The 17808-nt window shown below is 40.4% G+C and overlaps 2 protein-coding genes across 11 annotated transcripts in view; one reads left to right on the top strand and one right to left on the bottom strand.

Annotated features, from left to right (window-relative positions):
* FILIP1L (filamin A interacting protein 1 like) overlaps window positions 1–16790 on the bottom strand; it is a 303273-nt gene extending 286483 nt beyond the window's left edge. For 3 of the 4 annotated variants that reach the window (XM_005283529.5, XM_005283531.5, XM_005283533.5), the window contains exon 1: window positions 16460–16739. The gene's annotated coding sequence lies outside the window, so the exon portion shown is untranslated. Of the gene's footprint in view, window positions 1–16459 lie in introns of all 4 variants that reach the window. The other variant, XM_065587585.1, reaches the window with a different exon arrangement.
* CMSS1 (cms1 ribosomal small subunit homolog) overlaps window positions 1–17808 on the top strand; it is a 363702-nt gene that overhangs the window by 292079 nt on the left and 53815 nt on the right. The window contains exon 1 of one of the 7 annotated variants that reach the window (XM_024100669.3): window positions 16813–16952. The exons of 5 other annotated variants lie outside the window; for them this stretch is intronic. The gene's annotated coding sequence lies outside the window, so the exon portion shown is untranslated. Of the gene's footprint in view, window positions 1–16812; window positions 16957–17808 lie in introns of those variants that run through there. One more of the 7 variants, XM_024100623.3, reaches the window with a different exon arrangement.

Below are 17808 nucleotides of genomic sequence, written 5' to 3'. Positions count from 1 at the left end.
AACAGTAAGCAAATGCAACATGCTTCACTTGGGGCTAACCCCCTAAAAAGCATAGCTGGGGCATAACATAGCAGTGTATCACCCCAGTGCTCTGAGTTCTACATTGGCTAATATCTAAGTCCTCATTCCCCACCTTCCAATTCCTAAATAGGCTCAGCACACAGATGTCTCAGTGCTCACCCCTCTCTGCTCCCCATACACTTTGCAGGGATGTATCAGCTGACAGAGCTCTGTTTGAACTCATGATGTCAGAAACAAGGCATTCTCCACGGAGAGTTTGCAGTTGTAGACTTGCATCTGTCATGGATCCAACATCTCCAGCTCTTCAAATTTTATCATAAGTCTCATGATATTTGGTGGTTTTCTTAAAGCCACAACTCCTGGAATCATGGTTACTGCAGAATCTAAGCTTTCATTAAAAAAAAAAAAAAGCTTTCTAGCCTTTATGGTTGCAAAGAAAATCTTGAAAACATGAACCCTAAAGGTTCGGAAACCAGAAGGCAAATGAAAAGGACTCTTTTTTTAAAAAATCATGTGATTTTTAAGCCAGTCTCATTATTTTTAGGGGGCCTACACTCAGGATTTGTGAGCAATTGGGGTTGGCAATACTATATCAGAATTTACCATCTTTACATCGTTTTGCTAGGTGCATGTATACAGGCAAGAGTTTCTTCCTAACAATCGTGTTGTGAGATACCTGACAACTATCTCTAAAATCACCCACCAATGTCTGAGCAACAGAGCAACTTCATAGGACAAGGGAGGAGGACTCTTCCAACTAGAACTAATCTGTCTTTAATTTTGCAAAATACCCACATGCTATAGTGATGAGTGCTTTAGAAACACATGTAACAACAACACAGTGATGACTCCAGGCTTCCCTGCAGAATTCATTAGATCTAATTTGGGAACTCTCAACACACACAGCTCAAAAAGAGTCAATATCACCTTGGCATAATGAGTTTCTTTATGGGGGAATTTGTATGTCTCCCTTCCGTAAAACTCATCCCCATATATTGTGAAGAAATTGTTTTTGCTCCAGAAATGTGTGAAATGCAGTAATATCTGCCAAATAAACTTTTGGGAAAGAGATTGAAGCGTGATTGTTACATAAACAAAGGATTCAAGCTGTTTAAATGGAATAACTATCTAGAATGCCGTCCTGCAGTATCCGAGGGATAATCCCCACCACTTATAGTGTCCACCTTTCCATGAGACATTTTCCTGTTGAGGAATTATGATACTTTCTTAGGCACAACAAAATATGTGAATTTCTCCCCTTTTAAGAACCAGCATGCCAAAAGAAAAAAACTCCAGACAAGGATGAGGCAGATCGTCTTGGCAATGCTTAAGCAGTTCTTGCCTGTTTTACAGTTTGGTGAGATTGGTAACTGCTACCCTCTTATAAATGAGAACATTATTTTTGGCTCAGCCATTTTAGGGTACTGAATATCATGACTTAATTTTTTTGATTCAGCTGCACCAAGCCACCACCACTAATTACACTGGAGGAAAGAGAGCAACACACTTCAAACCCCATTAGATGGGAAAAGTAATCAGTAGTCCCACTGATTCTCTTATTTAACTCAGATTCTGACTGATACCAGAAATAATGAAGTATTCTCACTCAAGAACAGCTCATATACCAGCTCCTTACTCAAATCGTTCTTTAGGATCTATTTCCGAGCATCTCCTACACAAGGCTGCTCTGGAGTCAGTCAAGCAGGGTGGTTGCTCTGGGCACCAGCTTTTTTTTCTCCCTCCGCTGATTGGCTGGCTGTGTGTTGTCATGTGTTTTGCTCAGGTGCTCAATGTGGGGCACTAAAAACGTTTTCTACCCTGGCCGGCAAGCATATAGAAATTCTATATAGACCTATGCACAAGTTACAAATATAGTTATACTCTCATCCTTAACAACAGTGTTAGGGTCTGATGGGTCTCTCATGGCTTGATCATCAGTAGAGAGATGATCCCTGCTGGAGTCTCCCATAGGGAGCTCAGTTTTCCCATTCTGGGCATCCCCTCTTTATAATGTGATTCTGCCTATACCAGGGGTCAGCAACCTTTCAGACGTGGTGTGCCGAGTCTTCATTTATACACTCTAATTTAAGGTTTCACGTGCCAGTAATACATTTTAACGTTTTTAGAAGGTCTCTTTCTATAAGTCTATAATATATAACTAAACTATTGTTGTATGTAAAGTAAATAAGGTTTTTAAAATGTTTAAGAAGCTTCATTTAAAATTAAATTATAATGCAGAGCCCCCCCTGGACCGGTGACCAGGATCTGGGCAGTGTGAGTGCCACTGAAAATCAGCTCGCGTGCTGCTTTTAGCACGCATGCCATAGGTTGCCTACCCCCGGTCTATACTCATATTCTGCGTATGTCCATAAAAGTGTCAATCCTCTTTTCTCTTATTGGTCTGTGTCCCCTGGAAACTTAAGGGACCCCAATTTTCTATAGGCTCTGTAAGTTCCCTTTATTCTCATTAGTATTGATGCACAATCTGTATCCTGTGGTTAAGACACATATTGGAGACAGATGCACCTTTACAGTATTTTTATGATCTAATATTAATCTTCTGGGTAATTTTGAACAGTATTGCCACTTGGTACCTCTTTTCCCATAATCTTAGGACATCAGGTCATTTTCCAGTCATTGGCTTATGTCATCATTTCTTGTTTCCAAGGCCTAAAATAGCTAAATTAAACTCTTGCAGGCTTCATCCTACAGGTTCTTGCATTTCAGCTTGATTTACTCATGTCTAATACTTGGTTCTACTAAATACTGATCAATCTTATGCTTTTATAATCCTACAGATTCATTCTAATTAACATACAACGAATATATATATGATATAACATATTGATTAATCATAACATCACACAATAAATGGATAATAAACTACAATCATTGGCTAGATTTCAGCCACACAAATATAAATCAGGAAGTTCTTCTTGCTCTGGCCTTGAATAATGGGGGTAGTTTCTCAAAGAACTGGAAAGTGCACACGGCTGGAAAATGAACTCTGCAGGGATTCTGGACTTATCTGCTGCTTTCAACACAGGCATCCAGAAGAGACTGCTAACGTGCCTGCCAAACAAAACATGAGTCAGTGGAAACAGTCTCAGACGGTTCATCTCATTCCCATTGGAGGGCTGAAATGGGCAGCTGCTCCTCCTCACTGTGGGCGCTCTCCATGGCTTTCCAAAAGGCTAGAAACCTTCCCCTCTGAAGCTCTACATTTTTCTTCTTGTCTGAGGCAGAGTGCTGTCACCCAGCTTCTTCATTGTGCAGAAGAATACAAGCTGTCTCAAACTGAGCCCAAGTAAAATAGATGTGATGCTTGTATCAAGGAGAAGCATTTCTTAAGATCTTGTAGGATCACTGCCGGGCCATATTTTCTGTTGATTGTCAGAGAGGTGCATGGTCTCAGAATTCTACTCCGCCCTGGGCTATGCCTGTTTACCCACAGTTGCTGGAAGTGCCTTTTTCTACCTTCTTGTTGTAAAATAACCACACCTCCTTCTCTCTCAGACAAAGAACCAGACACAATGGCTCTCGCCTTTGTTAGTTTGAGATGGGCTACTGCTACTTTCTCTACATGGGGCTAACAAAGGAAAATGCACAGAATACAACAGCATATCACCTGAGCAAAGCAGATATACCCCCCCCCCCCAAAAAAAATCACAAGAGTGCATCACACACTTCACTGGTGTCCCAGTCATGGTCCTCACCCTAAAAGTTTTCAATAGGCTAGGATCCATCTGTCTAAAAGAGCTCCTTCTCCCTCTTCACCACTCCGAGGTCTTGTGAGCAATAGTTGCAACGTAGCTGTTGTTACCGAGGTCAACGCTCATTCTTAGCGAAAAACATCCAGCCAAGAAACTCTTCTATCATAAGAGATCAGGATAAACTTATGAACTGTGCTCTAAACAGGAAGAAAAGACTCATTTGTTCACTAGCCCTTCTTATAAATGGTCACACTCTGGCAAATTAAACAAACAATACCCCTTAGAGTAGGTCTATACTGCAATTCAACACACAAAGCTGGCCCTTGCCAGCTGACTCAAGTTTGCAGGGCTTGGGCTACGGGGCTGTTTAACTGCAGTGGAGATGCCTGCTGGGCACCAGCCCAAGCCTGAATGTCTACACCACAATTAAACCAAGTCCAGGTCAGTTGGCATGGGCCAGCCATGGATGTTTAATTGCAGCGTAGACCTACCCTTAGAAACTTCTAGTATGAAATTCCTGTACTTAGCATATCGACACTACAATGATTGGCACAATGTAAGTACATGGATGGATGGATGGATAGAATACATGGATAGAGATCAAAGAGCACTGGGGACGATATCTATCTTTGAACCAGAATCCTGTATCTTGGACCCATATAAAGCTACAGGATCAAGCGCAGCTGTGCTTTTGAGAAGCAATGAGTTTCAGAAATGTTCACACCATCATGTTACAGTTATTTTCACATGCACTGTCCTTTAAGGAGAGTTTAGTCCTTGAAATTCTGTGAGTGAAGTTCAATTCTTTAAAAGCATAGTAAAGAAACAAGTTGTAAATGCAGTTTCACGCCAGGGTAGGTTGAATTCCAGACTGATTTCAAGCGTAAGAAATCAAGGACCTGGAACAGGTGATCAGAAAAGTATATTACAGTTTGATATGTTATAAATCAAACTGATTCTTAAGAGATCATTCAAGCAATCTGCGTGGCTATTGTACAATGCATTCATATTGTATATATGTAAATACCCAGTGCAGACCAACTGAAACTGCATTTCCCACTATAAAAGAAAATAAGATGAATTCCCCCCCCCCCCCCCCCCGAGTTTACAACAGTAATAAATGTAGGCTCAGGGCATTTCCTGGGGATTAGCAACTGGACCATATTAACTATAATTAATCCTCAGGAAATGTCCCATGTCTTGGTCATTATTGCCTGTGTGGGGAAGTGCTGTGTTGTAGGCAAATGTTAACCTAGAAGATACAGTTTTAGTCACCTTCACAGGTCTGGTTGGGCCACAGATATGGAGCAGAAATGTATTCAGGTTTCCCATGTAATGAGAAGTACTTGAGAGACCTGATTGTAGGCATTCAGTATGTAATAACTTCAAAATGTTGAAAGGAAACACTATTAGGTTAAAATAAATCCATGTATTTAAAGACAAGCTGCCTCCCTCCCCCCATTACTGCTAAAAACTAGACTTTCTAGAAAGTTTCAATTTCTGATTCTGGTTCTCATAAGTTTGGGCTGCAAATGAGAAAATAAAACAAACTGTGTTTATTGTAAATTTTAAAATGTGCATGAGGTCATTTTTATTGGGTTTCATAATGTTTTTACACAAAACCTAAATGTTGGGCCCAAACTACGTGACGGTTTGTCATTCACCATGTATGTGTCAGAAAGATATATAATTGGTTAAGTTTAAATATATACATCACAACTTTGGGGGTTATTATGGAAACTGTGCAAGATTTCAACATGTATAACTTATTACTTATCTGTAGTCACTATTGATTTTGAATGTATGTTATCTAATGAATGTTTATAAAATGTTAAGTAATATTGTTTTTCTAACTTGCGACTAAATGTTTTAACTACATATAATGGTGGAATGTCTTCGTAATACTAATACTTTGATATCCAGGCTCATGACATCAGAGTTAATAATAATCCAGATAATGGAGCTCTAAATATTTTTTAAATGTTCTGCAGTTATGAAAAATAATTTTTAACTGGGAAATTCAGGATCCTAAAGATTAAGAAATGTATTGAAAAAGGATTTGGCACCTGAATTTATACGCAATATATAGCAGCTACGTCACCATACAGCTTTATAGGATGAGAGAGTATTTAAAGTCTCCATCACAGGAATAAGAAAACATCAAAAATAAATTGTTACCTCTGAGGCTTGCAAGAAAGAGTTTCTTAAAACAAAGTTAAAAGATATTCTAAAACCAGTATTTCAGTCTGCAGACTGACATGAGGTAAATGGGAATTTAGAATACAAGACAGCCCTGATTAATTAAACCTTACTCAACTGAAACTTCCATTCAACCAGTGCTTGTTTATGTCCTCCAAGGCTTTATGTTCAACACAGCCTGATGACACCTCTCTGCTGACCTCCATTTCCCCCCGTCCGCCCTCCACTCCAGCAGAGCTAGCTGGCCAAATATATAGGACTAATTCTTCTCTCACTACTTTGGTCTGATTGTTTGATGAAGTACCTTATGGATAGATGTTCCTTCCCAGCAGCATGCAACCAATAAACATTACATTGATCCTGACTTGAGATCATTTATTACTTCTGTAGTTTAACCCTTTGATTCTTTTGAATGTTGCTAGTTTTGGTAACTGGCAAACAACTCTGAAAGCTGTTACATCTAGACGCTGCTGTCCTCTTCACGAATAGTGATACCTATCCAGACTCCTTTGTATCAATGGTAAAGTTCCACCTTTGTGTGTTTTCCTGGCATTGATTTTGCTATAAAGGAAACAAGAGGAAGAAACCACAGTTCCTCGCAGGGCCTAGAGCAGAGGTCGGCAACCTTTGGCACGCAGCTCGCCAGGGTAAGCTGACATGGCAGGTTCGGTCGATCGCGGCCCCCACTGGCCGCGGTTCACCGTCCCAGGCCAATGGGGGCGGCGGGAAGCGGCATGGGCGAGGGATGTGCTGGCCATGGCTTCCCGCTGCCCCCATTGGCCCGGGACAGCAAACCGCGGCCAGTGGGAGCCGCGATCGGCCGAACCTGCCGCGTCAGCAGGTAAATAAACCGGCCCAGCCCGCAGGGTGCTTACCCTGGCGAGCCGCGTGCCAAATGTTGCCGACCCCTGGCCTAGAGTGAGAAATTCATAGAGTGTGAAATTGTGCAGGGAATCAGAGGATATCTGCATTATGAGGCATTGTCTCCTGCACTGAGGGCAGGGTCTAGAGAAAATACTGCTTCTGTGTCCTCTGTGCCATGTATTCCAACCCTAGCTTTACAAAATCTTTCTCCAGTAATTCCTTGGGTTATGTGCAACAGTCAAGCCCTATGGATAGGACTGATCCATCTCCATTTTTTGTTCGATGCAAACACATTCTCCTAGACAGTTTTGGTCTAATAGAGCTATGAGAAAGTGACACTTTAAATATTTCTTATTACTATGCAGAATTTTCAGAACTGTAATTTCAGGGTTAAATTCTATCTCATTCAGCCAGAGCTGTGTAGAGCCAGCCTCAGGTTAGTTTTTCTTCTTGACATTTTGAAGGCTGGTACATGGAGCTCATTACAAAGCACTACTTCTTTTTCAGTGGATCATGCAGAGACTCTGTGTTCCTTCTGTCCTTATTGTACAAGGGAAAAATGAAGGTAGTAAATTAACTAATTATTCTTTATGCTTCTGCAGCACTTTCTCCCAAGGATCCCGTAGCCTTTTACAAATATTAATTAAGCTTCAAACCACCTCAGTAAGGTAGGTGTCAAGAGCCCAAGCGCTGGCAGACCAGTTCAGTGGTTAGAACCAGACTGGGGGTGGCCAGGAACCAGAGCTGGAGCTGGAGGCTAGTGGTCGGAGCCAGGAAGCAAAGCCAAGGATCAGAGCCGGACTCAGGAGCCAGGAACCAGAGCCAAGGGTCAGAGCTGGAGCCAGGAAAGGGACACAGGGCTGAGGTAGGGCAGGAACAAGTCAGGAGCAAGGCTGGAGCATGAGCAATCACAGCAGCGGGCAAAGCATTGAGCAACCAGCAACCTGCTACTGCTGCTGGCTCCCTTCAGCCAATCAGGTGGGTTGCCAGTCAGGCAGTCCTACCACAACCCAGCCATAGGTGCTGGAGTAGGGGTGCCTGGTGTGTGGCTGCACCCCTGGCTTGAAGTGATTTCCATCAAATACATCATATACATTCCAGGGTATACAGTTTGGTTCAATAGCTCTCAGCATCCCCACTATACAAATTGTTCCAGCGCCCCTGAACCCAGCTGAGCTCATTTATCTGCCTGGAGGTGGGGCTGACTAGTCCTCAGGCTCAGCTGATGATGCTCTGTCCTGACAGTAGAAAGTGTTAGTGGGTCCTTTTTTCAAATGGGCAAACTGAGGCAGAAAGAGGTTTAGTGACTTGCCAAAGATCCCAGCAAGTCAATATTAGAGCTAGGAGTAAAATCTAGGCATCTTTACCCCCGACACCGAATACAACCACTAGACAGCCCTTCCACAGATCTGCATATAGCTGCACTACAAATGTACTGTCTGGAGCCACCTCCTCTGAATGTATGCAAGAGGTATTTATACAGAATGCAAAGAATATGTGCAACATAAATGAATGCCTTTAATATACCTTCAACAATTGTAAAATCTGAAACTGCCAAACAGTTAGTGTTTTACCTTCTCTAAAATAATGTAAAACTTATATATAGATAGATTGTCTTCAATTATGCAGGCACTCTTTAGAAGATGACAGAGAAGGAGCCAGCCCTGATTGCTCCAATGGCCTGATAATAATGCTCTGCATTACTTAATGAGACCTGCTGTTGACTTCTTGTGTCGTGTTCCACTGGCTGGAGGGGGCATCTCTTACAACTTAACAGCAACCCTTCCACAAGAGCAAACTGGGTGGGATTTATAAAATGGGAGAGAATTAGGATTCATGAGATCAACCCCAAGGAAAATTTTTAAGGACTGTTCCCTCTATAATTAGGCTGTGTGTCCCTCTACATAGACTGACTAGCAGTCAGGTGAACGTAGTTATAATGGGGGGATTAATGCTCTAGTTTTTCCCTAGAGATGTAGGCTCAAGTTCTGTGTTACAAACTGACAGAGTTGGGTCATCTCAGTCTGAACTTGAAATGTCTGCTTGTCCACAGGAAAAAAAAAAATTAAATAATTTTGCTGACTGCGCTCCTGAGCAGTCAAACAGCATGGGATGTTGCTGCTGAGGCTTGATGTGCACTGGCACAGCTATGTAGGAAGAACTGCAGAGCAACTGACTGCGCTACTTTTGTGTCCATCCAATTGGTTTTAATCTGTCACTTTTCACGAGTACAAATAAACTATGTATTCACCCCCCTTTCCAAGTGGGATTTCACCTCCTAATTATTGATATAGTTAATGGTAGAGTTTAATTTTGAAACCTAAAGATATGTTGCGTTTTGCTTATTTTTGGGATAGCAGTAGGATGACTTTTGCAGTAACTGACTGAAACTGAAGTAGTAGCTAGTTCTGTTTCATTCAGAATCTAATACCATCCTCATCAGCAGGATATCTGAGCCCCACTTTACTTGCATAAGCAGCTACAGCACGTGTTTATGTTCCAAACTGGGAATTCAAACAGCTGATCTTGGCATCGCATTCCTGCAGACCCAACAAAAGGTACCAAACCTTAAAATGATTTCACAAGGTGACACCAACACCAATGGAGTCCCCTGTGTAGTGAGTGACTCTGATTAACAATTTACAAGCCAAATGCTTGTTCCTCTTTCATTTGGGGATCACCACTCCTAATGGCTCTTGGCAAAAGAGCAAGCACTGCCCTTTTCATCCCTTAATTCTACTCCACCAAACAAGGGATGTGAAAATAAGTAACATTTTCTGCCTGTTTTACTTTCATAAGTTATCTTACTGGATGGAACTACTCATGTAACTAAGACAAACACATGTGGCCTAACATATCCAGTTTTCATTGTACTATGCACATTATTTTTCAAGCTGTTGAACTTCATAGAGAGATCTTCCCAAATATTTATCATCCAAAGGTCTATGTTGGGAGTGTCCTGCATTTTTTCCTCTCTTGGTTATGCATTCTCTCTCATGCAGCGTTGTTTGTGGTATACTGTGGTTAAGTAAAATGTAATGGCATGCTAAATATTGATTTTTTAAAATAGTGTTCATTTTGTGCATAAGAGAGTTTTCACACTGTTCTTACTTTCTGTGTAAATGACCAGCCATGGGGCCAGCAATAAACGACTCTTAGAAAAGGTGGCTTTGAATAAAAGTTGGACAAAATGAATTAGAAAGGTTACTTTAAAATGTTTGCTTAAAGCAGGGGATTGTCTGTTGGAGTTGGTCTTCAATTCATATTTCTCTGTATATAAAATGCATAGATATGCACAAATACATCTCCTCTTTGCAGTAGGAAAGAGAGTGGAACTCAGTAGAGTCATTATACTTAGATTTAATTTTTTAGTCCTTGTGCAGGTTATCTGAAGCTGGTGACATTTAGTATATATAACTGAAGATGAAATATTTGCCTGAGGAATGAATGAAAAAAATATATAATATAAAATAAATTTTAGCTGCCTTTTCCTGTATAATTATGGCCATATCATGCAAATGTGAATGTTATTGAAAAATATTTTTAATAAAACAAAGTAATCTTAGAATGAAATGTACCGTTAAATCAGCACTGCATGTACAGTATTACACTCCCTCGGCAGCTGGCATTGATGTCTACAGCTACACTGTTCTTAGAAAGGTCACTTCAGCAAAGTTTTGGCATTGCTGCCAATGCTTTTCTAGGCTTTTCAGCTCCTCTATTTAACTTGTGGACTTTATTTAGCATACTGAGAGATTAAATGTACATTCTGAACTCATAGTAATTGTTATAGTAAATGTTATAGTAATTTCCCCCTACTACTGTCTTCCTTCTGGACTTTTCTAAGCTAATCCCTTGTAGGAGCAAGGATCTATCTGTGAACCTGCTATAGAATATCTGTTGCCATGGAAAGAAATAGATCTCCAACCTTAATACTCATTTTCAGTTTACTGCTCTAGTTTGTCAGTAGCCTGGAAGCTGTAAACAGCTATATTAAATTTTGAATATAATGCAAGACATGGTCCAGTAAAAGTCATCACTTTTTGTATACAGCTGAAAGTGGATATGTAAGGTATAGATAATGATCTTTAACCTGAAAATGTATAAACTGATGCACACAGAACTGGGATGTTTCTTTGCATGGCAAATCAAATGGTTCAAATACTGTGACTTTGTCATTTTAATTCTCTTCTTTGTCATCTTTTTTTTATTTTCTTAAATAAAGATTTCATTGTTATTCTCCCTCCTCACCCAACAAAGCCTAAGGGGCATTTTAAAAAATTCTCTCCTCTAAGAGAATCAAAGCGGCAAACCATGACATGCCCTCCCTGCAGCCAGTCCTTTGTGTTGTGTGAGTGGCTGGACAATGGGTATCCAGGCGGTAGAACTCCCTAATTTGCCTGTAGGTGAGGGTTAGGGGTAGGATGGGAGCATGGCCAAAGCATCTGCATATGGGACAACAGTGGGGCTGCATCTGAGGTACCATGTGGTACCTGCAAAGCTCAGGTGGGCACTGGCTACTACATGTGGTGGTTACAGATTACAGTTTCATTCTTGTGCTTTTTGCATGCTATAATCTGAGCACACAGCCCATTTACTCAAGTTGTGCCATTTTCCCCAGGAGTTGGCTCTAAGGGCAAAATTGATCCCACACAGGGGGGACTCTCTGTTCTCTTTCTGCCACAATAGTAGGTTCTTCACCAATTCTGAATAATCTGTTACAGAGGAGAGTATTGGGGCATATGTTGATGGAGGGATCACTAGGCCCATGTCTAAGTGGATACAGTGTCCAGGAATCTGTGCTTGGAGGACAGAGGAGTAGCAGTCAATATACCAGCCCATAAATTGTTATAGCAGTCACAAAGAGGCTGTGTTAGCCCCTGTAGCCTGCCCATGACTGCAGGTGGCTGTCCCCTGCCTCTCCTTGGATAGAAACACAAAGCGAGGTGCTTTTGGGAGAGTAAGGGTGAATTTCCCCATATGGGGATAATATTTTCTAATGCACAGTTGAAATACAGTGTTGGAGATGCTTGTGTTCACTCCAACAATGTCCCAGACTGAGAAAGAGCACACAGGCTGTAGACTCAATTGTTTTTCTCAGCGCAGAATATCTGTTGTTCTACGCTGAGATGTCACTAAGATGTTATTTGTATGGTGCACAGAGGGTGAAATCCAGCGGGCGACCCCATGGACAAGTTTTTTCTTTTTTTCTGTCGCATTGTGAGAGATGGATTTGTAAAAGCAGGTCAGACGAAGCTTGGGGCTGTGTGGCTTGTTGTGAGTATCAACTCTGATTTTTCTTCCTCCCTGTCACCAGTAAAATGTGGCGGGAAAATAGATTCTTCAGCAGAAAATAAAAAATGATGTGGTGAATTCTTTGCTTAACTCCAGTTTTGAATTTTTGTTGTTGTCCTTGTTGGCTATGTAATAGCCAGCCCGTCATTCTCCTTTTGCATACGTGAGAGCACCATCTCCATTATCATTCCTCCTGTAATAGTGCCCACTGAGAGTCACGATAATCAGCATGAAACAGTTTTGAAATGAGTTAATTTGCAAGCACAGCATGCCTGCATAAAACATGAAATGCAGCATGATTATTCCATGGGAAATCTGTGTCCAGTTCTTGAGATGACTTAATGAAGAATCCTAGACTGTAAGCTGGGTGAGGGCAAGGACTGCCATTTTCTCTATACTGAAACTAGCACAATGGGGCTCCAACCTGGTTCCCCTCAAGTTGCTGCCACAGAATAAATGCCTATTAATGAGAGCAACTGAATTGCAGCTAATTAGACAGTGATTTAGTTTTGAATATATTTTGGCCACTTTCTCTCTTTCTTCCCTCTTCCATTGCAGCCCTCTCCTCTCCCATCGCATTACTTTCCCTTTGGCTGAGGGACGCTATGCACAGTGCCCTCTTCATCCTGATCACCAGCCAAAGGGAGTCACTTGGGAAAATTGTCACATACTCTGGCCCCACCTCAGAGCCTGAGTAGTGATTCCAGTCCCTTTTGGCTCAGGGACAGCAGGACTGAACGGAATACCCCAGCTACAGTTGCTGTTTGGTTACATTGGGAGGTGCTCGGTGTAGGCAAGCATATTAGCATCAGTACTGGTTATCTGAATATGGTTGAATAATTCCAGCTGATACGCGTGTTGTTTGGATTTGGTCACCCATCTGTTTACTCTGTCAGCAGCAGAATTATTATTTTACCTCAGTTTTTAGCACTGGTGTGATGGCCACTGGAACACTGTGTCCAGTTCTGCTGCTCACAATTCAAGAAGGATGTTGTTAAATTGGAGTGTTCATAGAAGAGCCACAAGAATAACTAAAGGATTAGAAAACAAGTAGTATAGGGATAGACTCAAGGAGCTTGATCTAGTTAGTTTAATACAGTGGTTCTCAACCTTTCCAGACTACTGTACCCCTTTCAGGAATCGGATTTATCTTCTGTACCCCCCAAGATTCACCTCACTTAAAAACTACTTGCTTACAAAATCAGACATAAAAATACAAAAGTGTCTCAGTGCACTGTTATTGACAAATTGCTTTTGTTCTCATTTTGTCTGTGAAATTTTAGTTTGTATTGATTTTGCTAGTGCTTTTTAAGTAGCCTGTTGTAAAACTAGGCAAATCTGTAGATGAGTTGATGTATCCTCTGGAAGACTTCTTCGTACCCCCACAGTTACATGTACCCCTAGTTGAGAACCACTGGTTTAATAAAGAGAAGGTTAAGGGATGACTTAATTACTGTCAGGCTCCTCAATCTAGCAGAGAAAGGTATAATATGATGCAATGGCTGGAAGTTGAAGCTAGACAAATTTAAATTGGAAATGAGGCCTAAATTTCTAATGTTGAGAGTAATTAGCCATTGGAATGATTTACCAGGGGTTGTGGTGGATTCTCCATTAATGGCAGTTTTAAAATCAAGATTGGATGTTTTTCTAAAAGATCTGCACTACGAATTATTTTGGGGAAGTTGTCTGGCCTGTTATACAGAAAATCAGACTAGATGGTCACAGTGGTTCACAACAGTTCCTTCTGGCCTTGGAATCTATGAATTGATGAATGTGCCCTTGGAGCTCTGCCTGGATAGCTGGCAGCATATGGGTAATCAACAGACAAGCACTCCTCATATATTTCTCTCATCTCCCATCCACGTAAAAACAATTCTGTCTACAAAGACTTGTTGCTATTTTTAGTTTATGTTGGTAACTGCTTAATACTATTAAGTCCTTACCTGGTAATGAACTTTAGAAACACATTAGCACTTCTTCTACAGCCCAACATATAGTATGTTGTCCTCCAATTTCCTCACATTAAAAAATCCTCCAGAAAATCTGAATGATCACCTCCTACTTAGCCCAAATCTACACTATGACAGATTCCTTTAACAGTTATTCGTTAAGATCCATGAATTGTTAGGAAGCACTTTTGTGGAAATGGATGTTAGCCATTATGTCTTTCATTGTGCCAAAAATCAGTCAAATACTCAGGTCTTGCAAGTACGTTGCTAAATGAAATTGGAAAGAAGGAAACATCAGAGAGTGATTTTTTATAAGTTAAGAGAAGTGATCAAGATAGATTCCTTCAGCATGTGAGACTATGCCAGAATGTAAGCATTATACTTTTATAGCCTAAAGTAATATACTATACAAAAGAGTTTAATAGCAGATATATTAGAAAAAGGAGACAGGAATTAATTAATTGAACTGGACGGCATTGCATAGATGAACTAACTCCATATGAGTGGTAGTGCTCTCCTGTTGCCTTATTATTCTTCCTAAAATAAAGGCCACCAGCCTTCAAATGCATCAACTGAGGTATAGGCTTTTGCAACAAGTTTGCACTGGGGACAGAAAGGAGAACTTCTAGTAGTACGGTGTCAAAAATGTCTGGAGCTTTTGTTCACAATGAAACTTATTGGCTGAGTGTTTTCTAGAATTGACACCTATTTGTGTTTGCTTTTCAGAAAGCCATTGTGGTGTCGCATTGGTGTATACATCCATGTTCCATTAACACATTGTGACATATCCTCATCACATAGCAACACAACCTCCTTATGTTGACTCATGACATTGTATGGTGATGTCATGTGACCTGAAGTGTGTTAGGGGCTCTTTTATTTGTTCTGCCAGCCAGCAGAACAAGGGATGGACCCAGACCGTGTCACACATTTGGGGGCTAGTAACAGCCTTATCAGTCGTCCGTATAACATTCATTAGCACCAATGGATGGTACATGAGCAAATCAAAAACAAAAATAGACTCTAAAATATTACATTTGAGGATCCTAGCACATTAGCATTGAATGAGTGAGACTTGTAGAGCTGTTTATTAAGGCTAAGGACATAAATAACCACGCACAAGGCTATTGCATTAAACTGCTCTTACACCTTAGTTCTGTTGGTATATCTCCACTAAGATGACTCCATAAGGCCTTCAGGACCAAGGAATGGTCTGGCAGTAACAAAATATTTATTTTATTAAGTGTACTGTACTTATAAGGTTTGTAATACTTCAGGTGTGCTAGTATTATTGTTTGAGCATCATTTCACAGTTTGCATTAAAACAAGAACTTAATGTGACTGGAGAATACACAGGAAAGCCTCATAGAGGAAAGCCATTTTTTCACCCTACAGAAGTGTTTAGCTCTAATTAGAAATTCATTGTAATGTTAAGAATTGCAAGGTGCATGCCATGATGCACTGAAACAATTCAGGATTCTTTACTTCATTATGAACAGAGATTCGTTTATATCAGACTTCATTATAAACAGATTCCTTTGTTCATCACATTCCTGTGGAAAGGAAATTAGCATTGTACGATTCAGTAACATCACCCCTCTAGTTGGATAGATTTCTTCCTAACCCTTACTACATATGGCATGTTGTATTCTGTCCATGTTTTTCTTTTAAACATCATAACAGATTAAAGTAGATAAGGAAAACAATTAAAATACTTTTGCTTTTAAGTTTTATAAGGAAACAATGCGCTACCAGTCTGAAGCATTCTGTTGAAAAGAAAACACCTCTATCATATGACCCCTGTATCCTGCCTATAGCTGCCCTGAAGCTGTGCAACTTCTTTGGAAATGTGAGAGAGCCTGAGCACCTTTTTGAGTGACCTTTATTTAAAATGATCCTTGCTGCCTGCAGTGAACCCTATTTTGCATGCTTTCTGTCAAGGGAAAGCATATTTTCGGAACCTGCATACACTTAATGCACATAAATATAATATAATCACTAACTACACACACATGCATACATTCACATATATTCTCACATACACACGCTTTTTGCTTACTTTCAGAATGTAACGGTTTCTTTTCTTGGAGTGCACTTTCTAATACTAAATCTGTAATATTTACTGTGAGGTTCATAAATCTGATTTAATCAGACATGGATACTGTATTGCACGTGCTGGTGTATTCTTAATTATTTTCCTGTTTACTTCCCATATTAATATGCAAATTGATATTTTATATATCATCAGTCAAATAGCTGAGAATTTGTCCAGACCCATATTCAGGTCATTAACCCAAAAAAACATTCATGTTAAGGGTAAATAGAGTAGAGGTCTAACAGAAGAATCATGTCTGGTGCATTAAACAAACGACCCAATTTCTCAATGATGATGATATCATCAAGGTAAAACAAACTTACCTTAGTGCAGGAAATCTTCCTCTGCTGTATTCTGGACAATTTCCTTCCTCTCATTCACTCCAAAGGGGCAAATCCACTTTCATAAAGAAAATTGTCTATTTAAAGATGCAGAATGAAGGAAATTGATGTTTCCTCCTCTGAGCTCCCAATTCACTTGTTTTAGCAAGTTGAGAAACCTAGTCACAACAGTAATTCAGAATGATTTTTCTGTTTGTATTCTGTAGGCTGAGTAGCAGCAGCAGAGTTATACCCAGAGACGCGAGACAGTGCTGCAAGGGAGAGACAGTGGGGAACCATGGCACTGACTTGGACCAAACTCTAAATATAACCCAACCCACTTTCTGTGCCGTTCTCTTCATACTCTGAAGGCAAATGACCTTGTCAGAAAACTGACCTCACAGGCTGTCACTCTCCACAAAGAGGATCTAATGGGACAGAGCTGCAGTGTAATGGGACAAAAAAGCAAGCAGCCATCTGTTTGTAGCAAACAAGTGTAGGTATGAACTCTATTTTTATGGTAATTACAGTCTAGATCAAGAGATACCGCTCTTTATTTGGTCATTTCAGACACACTCTGCATACAAGTTTAGAACAGGGATAACAGATGGGATATTGCTTTGAATCATTTTGTACCTTCCAGCCTTAAACATTACAGAGCCTTGAAGTAAGATGAGTAGGAAGGGCATGACATTTCTTGTTGGATTCAGACCAATTCTCCAATTTGTCAAGGTTGTTTTTAATTGTAATCCTGCCCTCCAAAATACTTGCAACCCCTCCCAGTTTGGTGTGTCTGTAGATTTTATAAGCATACTCTCCTCTCCTTTATCCAAGTTATCAATGAAAATATTGAATAATACCAGACCCAGGGCAGACCCCTGCACAACCCTACCTAAGTATGCCCTCCCAGTTTGACAATGAACTGTTGATAACTATGCTTTGAGTACATTTTTTTTCAACCAGCTGTACCCTCACCTTGTAGTAATTTCATCTAGACCACATTTCCCTAGTTTGCGTATGAGAATGTCCTGGGGGACTTTGTCAAGAGCCTTTCTAAAATGAAGATATCTACTGCTTCCTCCTTATCCACTAACTCAGTAAACTTGTCAAAGGAGGAAATGAGGTTGGTTTGGCATGATTTGTTCTTGACAAATCCTTGCTGTCTATTTCTTATAGCCCTACTATACTCTAGGTGCTTACAAATGGATTGTTTAATAATTTGTTCCTGTATCAAAGTTAGGCTGACTGGTATATAATCCCTCTGGTCCTCTTTGTTCCCCTTTTTAAAGATAGGTATTATTTTTGAGATTGCTTCAGCTAGTTCATATGCATGCCACACTATTCTTAATGGT

This window comes from Chrysemys picta, chromosome 1, assembly GCF_011386835.1.
Source record: "Chrysemys picta bellii isolate R12L10 chromosome 1, ASM1138683v2, whole genome shotgun sequence".
NCBI classification, from domain to species: Eukaryota; Metazoa; Chordata; order Testudines; family Emydidae; genus Chrysemys; species Chrysemys picta.
Note: the sequence above shows the minus strand (reverse complement) of the source record. Positions and strands in the feature narration are given on the sequence as shown.